Source organism: Pseudorca crassidens, chromosome 11 (assembly GCF_039906515.1).
Source record: "Pseudorca crassidens isolate mPseCra1 chromosome 11, mPseCra1.hap1, whole genome shotgun sequence".
Lineage (NCBI taxonomy): Eukaryota > Metazoa > Chordata > Mammalia > Artiodactyla > Delphinidae > Pseudorca > Pseudorca crassidens.
The window spans coordinates 84,245,833-84,258,422 of record NC_090306.1 but is presented as its reverse complement, the minus strand read 5'-3'; the positions used below and the strand labels follow the sequence as shown (position 1 = coordinate 84,258,422).

Here is a 12,590-nt window from a genome sequence, read left to right as displayed (position 1 = left end):
ATTAGCAAACAGAATCCAACAGCACATTAAAAGGATTATACACCATAATCATGTGGATTTATCCCAGGAATGCAAGGATTCTTCAATATATGCAAATCAATCAATGTGATACACCATTTTAACAAACTGAAGGATAAAAACCATATGATCATCTCAATAGATGCAGAAAAGGCTTTTGACAAAATTCAATACCCATTTATGATAAAAACCCTCCAGAAAGTAGGTGTAGACGGAACTCTCCTCAACATAATAAAGGCCATATCTGACAAACGCACAGCCAACATCGTTCTCAATGGTGAAAAACTGAAACCATTTCCACTAAGATCAGGAACAAGACAATGTTGCCCATTCTCACCACTATTATTCTACAGAGTTTTGGAAGTTTTAGCCACAGCAATCAGAGAAGAAAAAGAAATGAAAGGAATCCAAATCAAAAAAGAAGAAGTAAAGCAGTCACTCTTTGCAGATGACATGATACTCTACATAGAGAATCCTAAAGATGCTACCAGAAAAATACTAGAGCTAATCAATGAATTTGGTAAAGTAGCAGGATACAAAATTAATACACAGAAATCTCTTGCATTCCTATAAACTAATGATGAAAAATCTGAAAGTGTGAAATTAAGGAAACACTCCCATTTAGCATTGCAACAAAAAGAATAAAATACCTAGGAATAAACCTACTTATTGAGACAAAAGACCTGTATGCAGAAAGCTATAAGACACTGATGAAAGAAATTAAAGATGATACAAACAGATGGAGAGACATATACCATGTTCTTGGATTTGAAGAATCAACATTGTGAAATTGATTCTACTACCCAAAGCAATCTACAGATTCAGTGCAATCCCTATCAAACTACCACTGGCATTTTTCACAGAACTGGAACACAAAAGTTCACAATTTGTATGGAAACACAAAAGACCGTGAATAGTCAAAGCAATCTTGAGAAAGAAAAACGAAGCTGGAGGAATCAGGCTCCCTGACTTCAGACTATACTACAAAGCTACAGTAATCAAGACAGTATGGTACTGGCACAAAAACAGTAATGTAGATCAATGGAACAGGATAGAAAGCCGAGAGATAAACCCACACACTTATGGTCACTTTTTTTTTTTGATAAAGGAGGCAAGAATATGCAGTGTAGAAAGAAAGCCTCTTCAATAAGTGGTGCTGGGAAAACTGGACAGCTACATATAAAAAATGAAATTAGAACACTCCCTAACACCATATACAAAAAGAAACTCAAAATGGATTAAAGACCTAAATGGAAGGCCAGACACTATAAAACTCTTAGAGGAAAACATAGGCAGAACACTCTGACGTAAATCACAGCAAGATCCTTTTTGACCCACCTCGCAGAGAAATGGAAATAAAAATAAACAAATGGGACCTAAGGAAACTTAAAAGCTTTTGCACAGCAGAGGAAATCATAAACAAGACGAAAAGACAACCCTCTGAGTGGGAGAAAATATTTGCAAATGAAGCAACTGGCAAAGGATTAATCTCCAAAATTTACATGCAGCTCAATATCAGAAAAACAAACAACCCAATCCAAAAATGGGCAGAAGTCCTAAATAGACATTTCTCCAAAGAATATATACAGATTGCCAACAAAAACATAAAAGTATGCTCAACATCACTAATCATTAGAGAAATGCAAATCAAAACTACAATGAGGTATCACCCCACAGCAGTCCAAATGGCCATCATCAAAAAATGTACAAACAATAAATGCTGGAGAGGGTGTGGAGAAAATGGAACCCTCTTGTACTGTTGGTGGGAATGTAAATTGATACAGCCACTATGGAGAACAGTTTGGAGGTTCCTTAAAAAACTAAAAGTAAAACTACCATATGACCCAGCAATCCCACTACTGGGCATATACCCTGAGAAAACCGTAATTCAAAAAGAGTCATGTAACACACTGTTCGTTGCAGCTTTATTTACAATAGCCAGTACATGGACGCAACCTAAGTGTCCATCGACAAATGAATAGATAAAGAAGACGTGGCACATGTGTAAGTGGAATATTACTCAGCCATAAAAAGAAACGAAATTGAGTTATTTGTAGTGAGGTGGATGGACCTAGAGTCTGTCATACAGAGTGAAGTAAGTCAGAAAGAGAAAAACAATTACTGTATGTTAACACATATATATGGAATCTAAAAAAAAAAAAATGGTAATGAAGAACCTAGGGGCAGGACTGGAATAAAGATGCAGACCTACTTCATAACGGACTTGAGGATACGGGGAAGGGGAAGGGGAAGCTGGGACGAAATGAGAGAGTGGCATGGACATATATACACTACCAAATGTAAAACCGATAGCTAGTGGGAAGCAGCCACATAGCACAGGGAGATCAGCTCAGTGCTTTGTGACCACCTAGAGGGGTGGGATAGGGAGGTTGGGATGGAGGGAGATGCAAGAGGGAAGAGATATGGGGATATATTTATATGATATATGATTCACTTTGTTATAACGCAGAAACTAACACACCATTGTAAAGCAGTTATACTCCAATAAAAAGAAAAAAAAAAAAAAGAAACCTGAAGGAGAAGGAGAGAGAGAACATGACAGTTTGGAATACTCTGTGTGGTTCCACTGGCCTAGCGCAGTAGTTCTTGAACTTTCTGGTGTTGGGACCCCTTTATAGTGTTAAAAACTATTCGGGACCCTGAGAAGATTTTGTTTATGTGGGCCATATCTATGGATATTTATTGTAAAACACTGAGTTAAAAGTAAAAATTTTAAATGTGTTTATTAATTTAAAATAATAATAATAAGCTGATTAGGTACGAATATCAATAACGCATCTTTTATGAGTATTAAATGCATTTTCCAAAACAAAAAATAAATAAATAAAAACCTTATGTTGATTTATAGGAGACTTAAATGACTAGCCGAAATCATGTGCATTTTAGTGATGTGAATGGGAATAAATGCAGAATTTCTGATAACTGTACTTTGCCTGCTTCTTGAATCCACTAAGCTTCTTCTAAGAATCTTTATGGCAAAAAAGTAGTTAGTATTTCAATAGTGTATATTTTTCATTAGGTTGCAGGTATGGACCCAGTTCTCACCGTTGCCCATTTCTTACCCACTGACTTGGCTTGAGCCAACTGGTCAGGCAACACCCCCCAACACACAGGTTCCTGAACTTTGGCTTGCCCCCAAATCTAAGCAGGCACTAAAATGCAGACCGTTTTTCGTTAATAGTTGATTCCAAATCGGCTGACCACAGAAACTTTTCCTCTTATACCACCCTGCTCATGCTGTCTGCTCAGCCCCACCAGCTTGCTCTACTTCCCCTCAACATTCCTGCTAGTCCTGCTTACCTCTCCCTATAAAAGCAAAGCCCTTTTTCTGTTTGGCTTTGGAATGCCTAAAACCCTAAGGGAGGAGCGTTCTCCCTATTGTAAGTCTTTTTAAGTCTCTCCTTGCCTAAGTATGGATTTGTTTTTATTTGACAGTACTAAAAATTTCTTAGACCTGTCTCGGTTCACCTTTTAACTTCTCAGCCAGTTTCCTTTTCCTCTTTTAGAGTTAATTTGACCATAAAGGGTGTTTCCTCAGTATTGTTCCTTAGACTATATACTTAGAGATTTTCTCTGTGTAGCCATTGTTTTGAAAAATGTGTATATACTTGTATGTATGTGTATGTGACATGTGGATTGTATTCCTAAAATAATCAGAATTGAATATGTGACATAATTACGTATGTGAGATATATACAGATTGATTTCTGTATCCATGTCTGATGCAATTCTGTATCAACCAAGAATTTCCTTAGAAAATTCCACCATTATCTCTTCATATCACACCAAATGTGCGTAATTATAAAACATAAGTGAAATACTAAAGTGTATTTTTTAACATAAGTGTTAACATACAGTACCAAATACCTTAACACTTACTGTTGCTGACATATGAAATGCTTGTTATAGTGACACTGAACCTTTATTATAAGAATAGAAGAATTCCTTACCTCATTTTCTCTATCCATTGACCCATCGATGGACATTTAGTTTGTTTCGGCATCTTGGCTATTGTGAATAATGCTACAATGAACGTGAGAGTTCAGATACCTGCTGAGATTCTGATTTCAATTCTTTTGGATAAATACCCAGAAGTGGGATTGCTGTTATCATGTGGTAGTTCTATTGATACTTTTAATATTTTGAGGAACTTCTATGCTGTTTTTCATAGCAGCTGTACCATTTTACATTCCCACCAACACTGTACAAGGGTTCCAATTTCTTCACATCCTCACCAACACTTATCTTTCTTCTTTTTGATAATAGCCATCCTAATGGATGTGAGGTGATATCTCATTGTAGTTTTGATTTGCATTTCCCTGATAAGTGATATTGAGCATCTTTTCATGAACCCGTTGGCCTGGAGGGCATTATGCTGAGTAAAATAAGCCAGTCACAGAAGGACAAATACTGCAATACCAATTTTTTAATGTCTTAGTCCGTTCAGGCTGCTCTAACAGAATACTATAGACTGGGTGACTTACAGACAACAGGAATTTATTTCTCACAGTTCTAGAGGCAGGAAGTCCAAGATCATGGTGCCGGCAGATTGAGTGTCTGGTGAAAGCCTGCTTCCCAGTTCATGCAACTGTCTTTTTGCTGTGCCTTCACATGGCAGAAAGGGGCAAGGGAGCTCCAGTCTCTTTTACAAGGGCACTAATCCCATTCATGGGGGTTCTGCCGTCATGACCTGATAACTTCCTAAAGGCTCCACCTCCAGATACCATCACACTGGGATTAGATTTCAATATATGAATTCTGGAGGGCACAAACCTTCAATCTATAGCATAAGAGGTATCTAAAATAGTCAAACTCATAGAGACAGAGCGTAGAATGGTGGTTGCCAGCTGGGGGCAGGGGGAAATGGGCAGTTGCTGTTTAAGGAGTATAAAATGTTAGTTATCCAAGATGTGTAAATTGTAGAGGTCTGCTTTACAGCATTGTGCCTATAGTTAACAATATTGTATTATGCACTTAAAAATTTTTTAAGAGAGGGTAGATTTCATGTTAAATGTTCTTACCATGATAGAAGACAAAAACAAAAAATAAAGGAAAGAAAACAGGACTCTATTACCCTGTGCATTCACAACAAAAATTTCTTCTATGTGAGCTTCTCAAGCATTTAAATAAACCATTTGTACCTGGTATGTACTTTTGTTCTTTTTTCAGTGGAATAAGTGCTTGTAGTCTTCCTAGTGTTACTTAGAGTAGGATTCTGTATATTTACACGCTGCGTATCTTCAAAAAAGACTTGAGAAGACTTACGATAAAACATATAATTTTAGTAAAACAAAACCCCATTAAAATAATAGCAGGGCTTCCCTGGTGGCGCAGTGGTTAAGAATCTGCCTGCCAATGCAGGGGACACAGGTTCGAGCCCTGGTCTGGGAAGATCCCACATGCCACGGAGCAACTAAGCCCGTGAGCCACAACTACTGAGCCTGCACATCTGGAGCCTGTGCTCCACAACGGGAGAGGCCGTGACAGTGAGAGGCCCGCTCACCATAATGAAGAGTGGCCTCTGCTCGCTACAACTGGAGAAAGCCCTCGCACAGAAACGAAGACCCAACACAGCCAAAAATAAATTTTAAAAAAACAAAAAAAATAGCAAAAGTGAACTAGATAGTTTAAAAGAGAAAAAAAAAATCTTAAGGGAAAAAAGAGAGAGAAAATATTCCAAAAAACCTAAATGAAGGAAAATGATTGAGACAAAGCATACAACTTGCCTCTGAGTTTCTTGGCAACCAAGACAAAAGTGGGCTACAAAACTGTCATTATAAGGCATATTTTCAAGGCGTGTAGAGAAAAGAACTCTTTCTTACCTTGAAGCTCTAGAAGGAATTTCCCCCATGCGTCATTTTATAAAAGATATACAACTAGATTAGGAACAATGCTTTCATTAGAATGCAGGAAAAGGGGGGAGTATTCTACCTATGACTTATACATAGCCAGGTGTACAGTGATAAGGTAGTACCTCTGTACAGACCTTTCTACTGGGGAGTTCTAGCTGCCTCCATGATATAAACAAGCACATGTTCTAGAATATCAATGTTGTTTTTTCTTACCCTTTCAAAAAATGCCCGCTTTTTTTTAACCTGTTCTATGTGTTAATGACTTGAGTATCAGGATTTGAGGAGTATGTAATAAAATTACAAGCACTATCTAAAATTTTATGTGACAGTGAGGTTGGAGAGCTACTCATCGTATGTGAAGGAGTATGAAATATGGCAACAGAAAATGTAAGAGTCCCAGTTCCATCCCTTACTGGTTGTGTGACCTTGGACAATTACTTCATCATTCTGAGCCTTTGTTATGTTATTCTTTAAAATGAGAATAATAATAAATTTCTTACTTCTTGTTATAATCAAATGAGATAATTTATATGAAAGTACTTGTAAACTGTAAAGGTCTGTTAGTTAGTATGATGTTACCTTTCTAGAAAGCTCTTCAACTTTTAAATTAGAGGTCACTGTGTTCATTCTTCTCTCCAGGCAACTGAATGTAGTTTATAAGCACTCAATAAAATAGTTGCTTTATATCCACACATAGACCATTCCCCCTCTAGAAGGTTTCTTAAAATAAATAAATGGGCTTTTCTTCTTGAAGTGACCAGTAGAATAGATTTTCTAGTTCATTTTTATATATTAAAGAAAAATTTGTTTACTTTATGAGCAAAATAAATAAGGCCATTTCCCCCACTAATAAAAACAGGAACAGGAAGAAATTCCAGGACAGTGAACTAAGATCAAGTATGTTTGCATATGCCTGGTTACAGCATAATTATTGACAGTTTGATTGTTTTTCAACCTACAGTCAAACTCTCCTCAACAAATTTGATAGCGTAGGCAGTAAATTATTTTTTAAATGGTTATGCTGGCAACTGGTTATAATATGGAGCTTAGAGAGCCTGAAGGCAGGCAGGCCAGATATGCTGCTGTCACAGTCATCTAGACCCAAGGGAAATTGACAGTCTAGACACAGGTTTTAGCTATAGGAAAATGGGAAGGAGTGTCTGTTTGAATGTCCATTGTTTACTGATATTTAACCCTTTTTGAGTCACCAATTGCTTTGAGAGTCTGATGGAAAAAATGAGGCCTCTTGCAGGAAAAAAGCAAATACACTTTATTTTATTTTTATAACATCTTTATTGGAGTATAATTGCTTTACAATGGTGTGTTAGTTTCTGCTTTATAACAAAGTGTATCAGCTATATATATATATCTCCCCATATCTCCTCCCTCTTGCATCTCCCTCCCACCCTCCCTATCCCACCCCTCTAGGTGGTCACAAAGCACCGAGCTGATCTCCTATGCGGCTGCTTCCCGCTAGCTATGTATTTTACATTGGGTAGTATATATAAGTCCATGCCATTCTCTCACTTTGTCCCAGCTTACCCTTCCCCCTCCCCGTGTCCTCAAGTCCATTCTCTACGTCTGCGTCTTTATTCCTGTCATGCCCCTAGGTTCGTCAGAACCACTTTTTTTTTTTTGATTCCATATATATGTGTTAACATACAGTAATTCTTTTTCTCTTTCTGACTTACTTCACTCTGTATGACACTCTAGGTCACTCTAGGTAGTGAGGTCCATCCACCTCACTACAAAAAACTCTATTTTGTTTTTTTCTATGGCTGAGTAATATTCCATTGTATATATGTGCCACATCTTCTTTATCCATTCATCTGTCGATGGTCACTTAGGCTGCTTCCATGTCCTGGCTATTGTAAATAGTGCTGTGATGAACATTGTGCTACATGACTCTTTTTGAATTATGGTTTTCTCAGGGTATATGCCCAGTAGTGGGATTGCTGGGTCGCATGGTATTTCTGTTTGTAGTTTTTCAAGGAACCTCCAAACTGTTCTCTATAGTGGCTGTATCAATTTACATTCCCACCAACAGTGCAAAAGGGTTCCCTTTCCTCCACACCCTCGCCAGCATTTGTTGTTTGTAGATTTTTTGATGATGGCCATTCTGACAGGTGTGAGGTGATACCTCATTGTAGTTTTGATTTGCATTTCTCTAATGATAAGTGATGTTGAGCATCCTTTCATGTGTTCATTGGCAATCTGTATGTCTTCTTTGGAGAAATGTCTATTTAGGTCTTCTGCCCATTTTTGGATTGGGTTGTTTGTTTTTTTTGATATTGAGCTGCATGAGCTGCTTGTAAATTTTGGAGATTAATCCTCTGTCAGTTGCTTCGTTTGCAAATATTTTGTCCCATTCTGAGGGTTGTCTTTTCGTCTTTTTTATGTTTTCCTTTGCTGTGCAAAAGCTTTTAAGTTTCCTTAGGTCCCATTTGTTTATTTTTGTTTTTATTTCCATTTCTCTGCGAGGTGGGTCAAAAAGGATCTTGCTGTGATTTACGTCAGAGTGTTCTGCCTATGTTTTCCTCTAAGAGTTTTATAGTGTCTGGCCTTATATTTAGGTCTTTAATCCATTGTGAGTTTCTTTTTGTGTATGGTGTTAGGGAGTGTTCTAACTACAAATACACTTTAAAAGAAAATGTTTTGTTTTCAATCTCTTCCATATGTATATGTATGTGTGTGTAGATATATGTGTACAAACACATATCCATCTTGAGGGAGGATAAAAGCTGGTAGGCAAAGGAAATGTAAACATTAATGAAAAATTACCAGTTTAAGAAAAGATTTTCCAAACTCTTGAGAGTACTCCAGACTTTGAATTTCCAGAGTTGAAAGTTTTCATAGGCATGATTAGTGCTAAAAATATCACCAAAGTCTCTCAGAGAAAGATATAGAGCCTCTGTTCCATTTGGGAATATCTGAGCATGAGTTCCTATCTTAAATAAACATCAGACATAGTCTAGATTTGGAAAAGGATTAAGTGGAACATTTCAAATTATGAGATGTCAAGTAAGAGAATTTCAGTGTGCTTAGGTTTGGTATCTCTAATACAAATTTAAGTTAAGATATATTTTATCTGCTCATGTATTCCTGAGTCAAATGTGGTTTTATGCACATTTTTGGTACAGTGATACAAAGACATGGGGATATGCCAGGCTTATTCAAATTCCTGTGTGCTAACTATGGTTTCCTTAAACCTGTGTGATCTTTATATCCTGAATTTCTTTACTGATCACCTGTATTCTCAGTTTTAAGATTTCAGACTGAAGAAAACTTTTAAAATTCATCATTTTTACTTTTTTTTTAATGCTGAGAAATTTTCTTTCTAAAGATTTTCATTTGAAATATATATGTATTCTTTTCCCCATTTTATCCCTCTATTTTAAGCTATTTTACAAATAGTAGCATATTCTACACACTGTTCTTCCTCTTACTTTTTAACCCATTAATTTAAATTAATGGAGATTATTCCATAACGGAACATAGAATACTTCCTGGTACTTAGTTGTATGAATGTAGCACAATTTATTTAACTGTCTCCCTATTGATAGGGATTGTTTACAGTATGTTGTTATTATAAACAATGCTGCAGTGAATAACCTTGTTTCTTTACACTTGCAGACATATATCTGATGGATAAATTCCTAAAAGTTAATTTGCTGGTTCAGTGTGCATGTGTATTTGTACTTTTGATAAGTATTGCCACATTGCCCTTCTTAGGGATTATAATGAGTTACCCCAACACCAGCAATAAAAGGAAGTCTGTTGTGTCCTGACCGATATATACAGTGTTATCAAACTTCTGGACTTTTACCTACTTGGCAGGTGAAAAATAGTACCTCTGTGCCAATTCTTGTATTATGAGTGAAGTTGAGTTTCTTGTCATATGCTTAAGTTTCATTTATATTTACTTTTCTCTTTGAACTATCTGTTCATATCCTTTGCCCATTTTAGGGGGTGTTGTTACTCTATTTCTATTGATTTGAAGGAGTTTTTATTATTAGGCATACATCTCAGTGTATTTGACAAAGTTGCAACTACCTTTCCCCAGTTTTTTATTTATCTTATGACCTAACTTGCCATACAGAAATTTTAAATTATTTTGTAATTGATTTAATCAAGCTTTTAAAAAATTAATGATTTCAAAGTTTTGTGTTCTATTAGGAAAGCCTCTGTCACAACGACAATGTCTAAGAATCTTTGTATCATTTCTTCTAGTATTTTTATCATTTTGGTGTTTCTGTATTTGATCTGTATGTAATTTTCTCTTATACAAGGAATGAGGTATGGATCAAACTTTATTTTTTTCTTTTTATTTATTTATTTATTTTTTGCAGTACGCGGGCCTCTCACTGTTGTGGCCTCTCCCATTGTGGAGCACAGGCTCCGGACGCACAGGCCCAGCGGCCATGGCTCACGGGCCCAGCCGCTCTGCGGCATGTGGGATCTTCCTGGACGGCGGCACGAACCCGTGTCCCCTGCATCGGCAGGCGGACTCTCAACCACTGGGCCACCAGGGAGGCCCGGTGGGAGAGTTTTTAAGAGCGGGGTGAGCTAGTGGAAAAGTACTGAAGGACAGTTAAGGGGGAGGTTGTTCAATGTAATTGGGCCATCTGTGTTTGCTAATTGATACTTATTGAATAAGGCTCCTATCCTCCCATAGGCTCTGGGAGATAGGGGCAATATCTTTTTTGATGTCTACATTTCAAAGGGATGGCTTGCAACTCCTTGAGAAAGACATTCCTGGGTTGTAAAACCAGCAAGAGACTGGGAGAAGATTTACATCTCAAAGGGGCAGAGAAAGAACTTAAAATCTTGAGTTTTCTAAAGCAAATGCTCCAAGAAAAGGGAGATTGGGGCTTATAGGAAGAAACATGTCTAAAGTTTAGTCAAGCTGATCAGAACATTAACCCACAGTGGCTCTTCAGTGGTAACTCATTCATAATTCATTCGGTAACTCCTTCTGCCTGTAACTACCAGATCTCTCATGGGGATTCTCTTCCTTGAGAGTCATCTGATTACTCGGGACATTTCCACATGATCTTCTATATTTTTCAGTCAAGTTGAGTTAGAGGAATCACACTACTAAGTACAATGTTTTCATGTGATTTCATGTTTACATACATGTGTTTACATACATGGGCCAGAAAATGCCTAGGAGGTGCAAGTACTCACGGACCTTTCACATGCTATGGTATTTTGCATCAGGTTTCACGGGACTCTTACTAACTCTTAATTATAAGAGAAATAATTAACTTTTTAGGAAGCACTTAATATGAGCCAGTCACTGTTCTAAGCTCCTTACTTATATTAAGTCACAAATCCTCACAAATACTCTATTAGATGGTTATTACCTTCACTTTATAGACTACAAAACAGAGGAGCAGAGAGATTAAGTAACTTGCCCAAAGTCATTTAAACAGAAGCAATGAGATTTAAAGCCAGTCTGATTCCAGACCCCAAGATCTTAACTTCTGTGTTAAAATACTAGGCTCCTTACTTCTGAAACTGCAGGCAGTGGGTCAGAACCAGCAACTGCAGAGGCTCCTGGGCCTGACTACCACTGTGGCAGCCACTTAGCAGAAAATCTCATAATAGTCTTCTGTGAATTAGTAATCAGATACTTTTCATAAAGCACTGTGAAAGAATTCAATAAAGACACATAGGGAAATTAAAATAAGTCATTTTACTGTATCGTAATTCAGAGGACTTAAGTGGAAACGTCTGTCAAGGTCAGGGAAATAGAAGAATCCTGGGGGAGGAAAAGTGAGAAAAACGATTTTTAAAAAAATTCAAAAAGCAAAAGTTAGAAGGAGAGCATCCTCTTTTTCTGAACAGCTTTGAAATGTTCATCTTAGCATCCTGGTGTTAATACGGCTTTTAGGGCAGAATGCTAGATAGTCCCTTCACCTCTCTGGAGTCTGTTTACGTGTTGCAGGACATGATGACTAAAGGTTCCTTTTTCTTCTTGTCACCTGAGCCCTCATCTTTGAACTCTTGTCTTATCACTGGGCTTGGGCAATAGTATATAGAGAAGGAAAGATAGAGATTGGGATTCAATTGAAGATCCATTACTTATTAGATGAGGCATCTTGGGCAAGACACAAATGCATTATAAGCCTCAGTTTTCTCATCTGTATAATGGAGAAAACTTTTTTAGAGCTGTCATAAGGAAAAAAGTGCCACTTGCACGTAATCATTCAACATTATGAATACTGATATGCTTTGGCAAACTTCCAGTCATCTTCGGCTGAAGAGCTCAGTGCAAAGCAGGAAGAGGTTGGAACCAGGGAACAGGTCTATTTTCTAGGGCTATAGAAACAGCTGTCTGTGGACTTTATAGTGGTAGATGATGAACAAAAAGGATCACATGGTCAAGGAAAGGAAAAAGCAACCTAAGCTTATAGTCAGTATTAAGTCCATCTTAAGGAAGTTGAAGATACTAAGAGGAGAAAGGAAACATAGCAGAATTCAGGTAATCGAAATGAACATGAACCAGATTTTGAGAAACAATTTATATAAGTATTGGAGCCCAGCTTTAGGTTTGGACTCTGTTCACCAGGGAGGAGAACTAGTAACTCCAAGGCATCAAGAGTTCAAGAAAATTCAGCAGGTTCTCACGATAGAAGCTCAAAGAATCCCCTTTGTAAGACTGCTGCACTGGGTAGAGTGAGTCATGTTGTTTAG

At 37.3% G+C, this 12,590-nt stretch overlaps 1 protein-coding gene across 16 annotated transcripts in view; it reads left to right on the top strand.

Moving 5' to 3' along the window:
* The window catches only part of ANKS1B (ankyrin repeat and sterile alpha motif domain containing 1B), a 1,163,282-nt gene that overhangs the window by 690,403 nt on the left and 460,289 nt on the right, over positions 1-12,590 (top strand). The window lies entirely within an intron of this gene.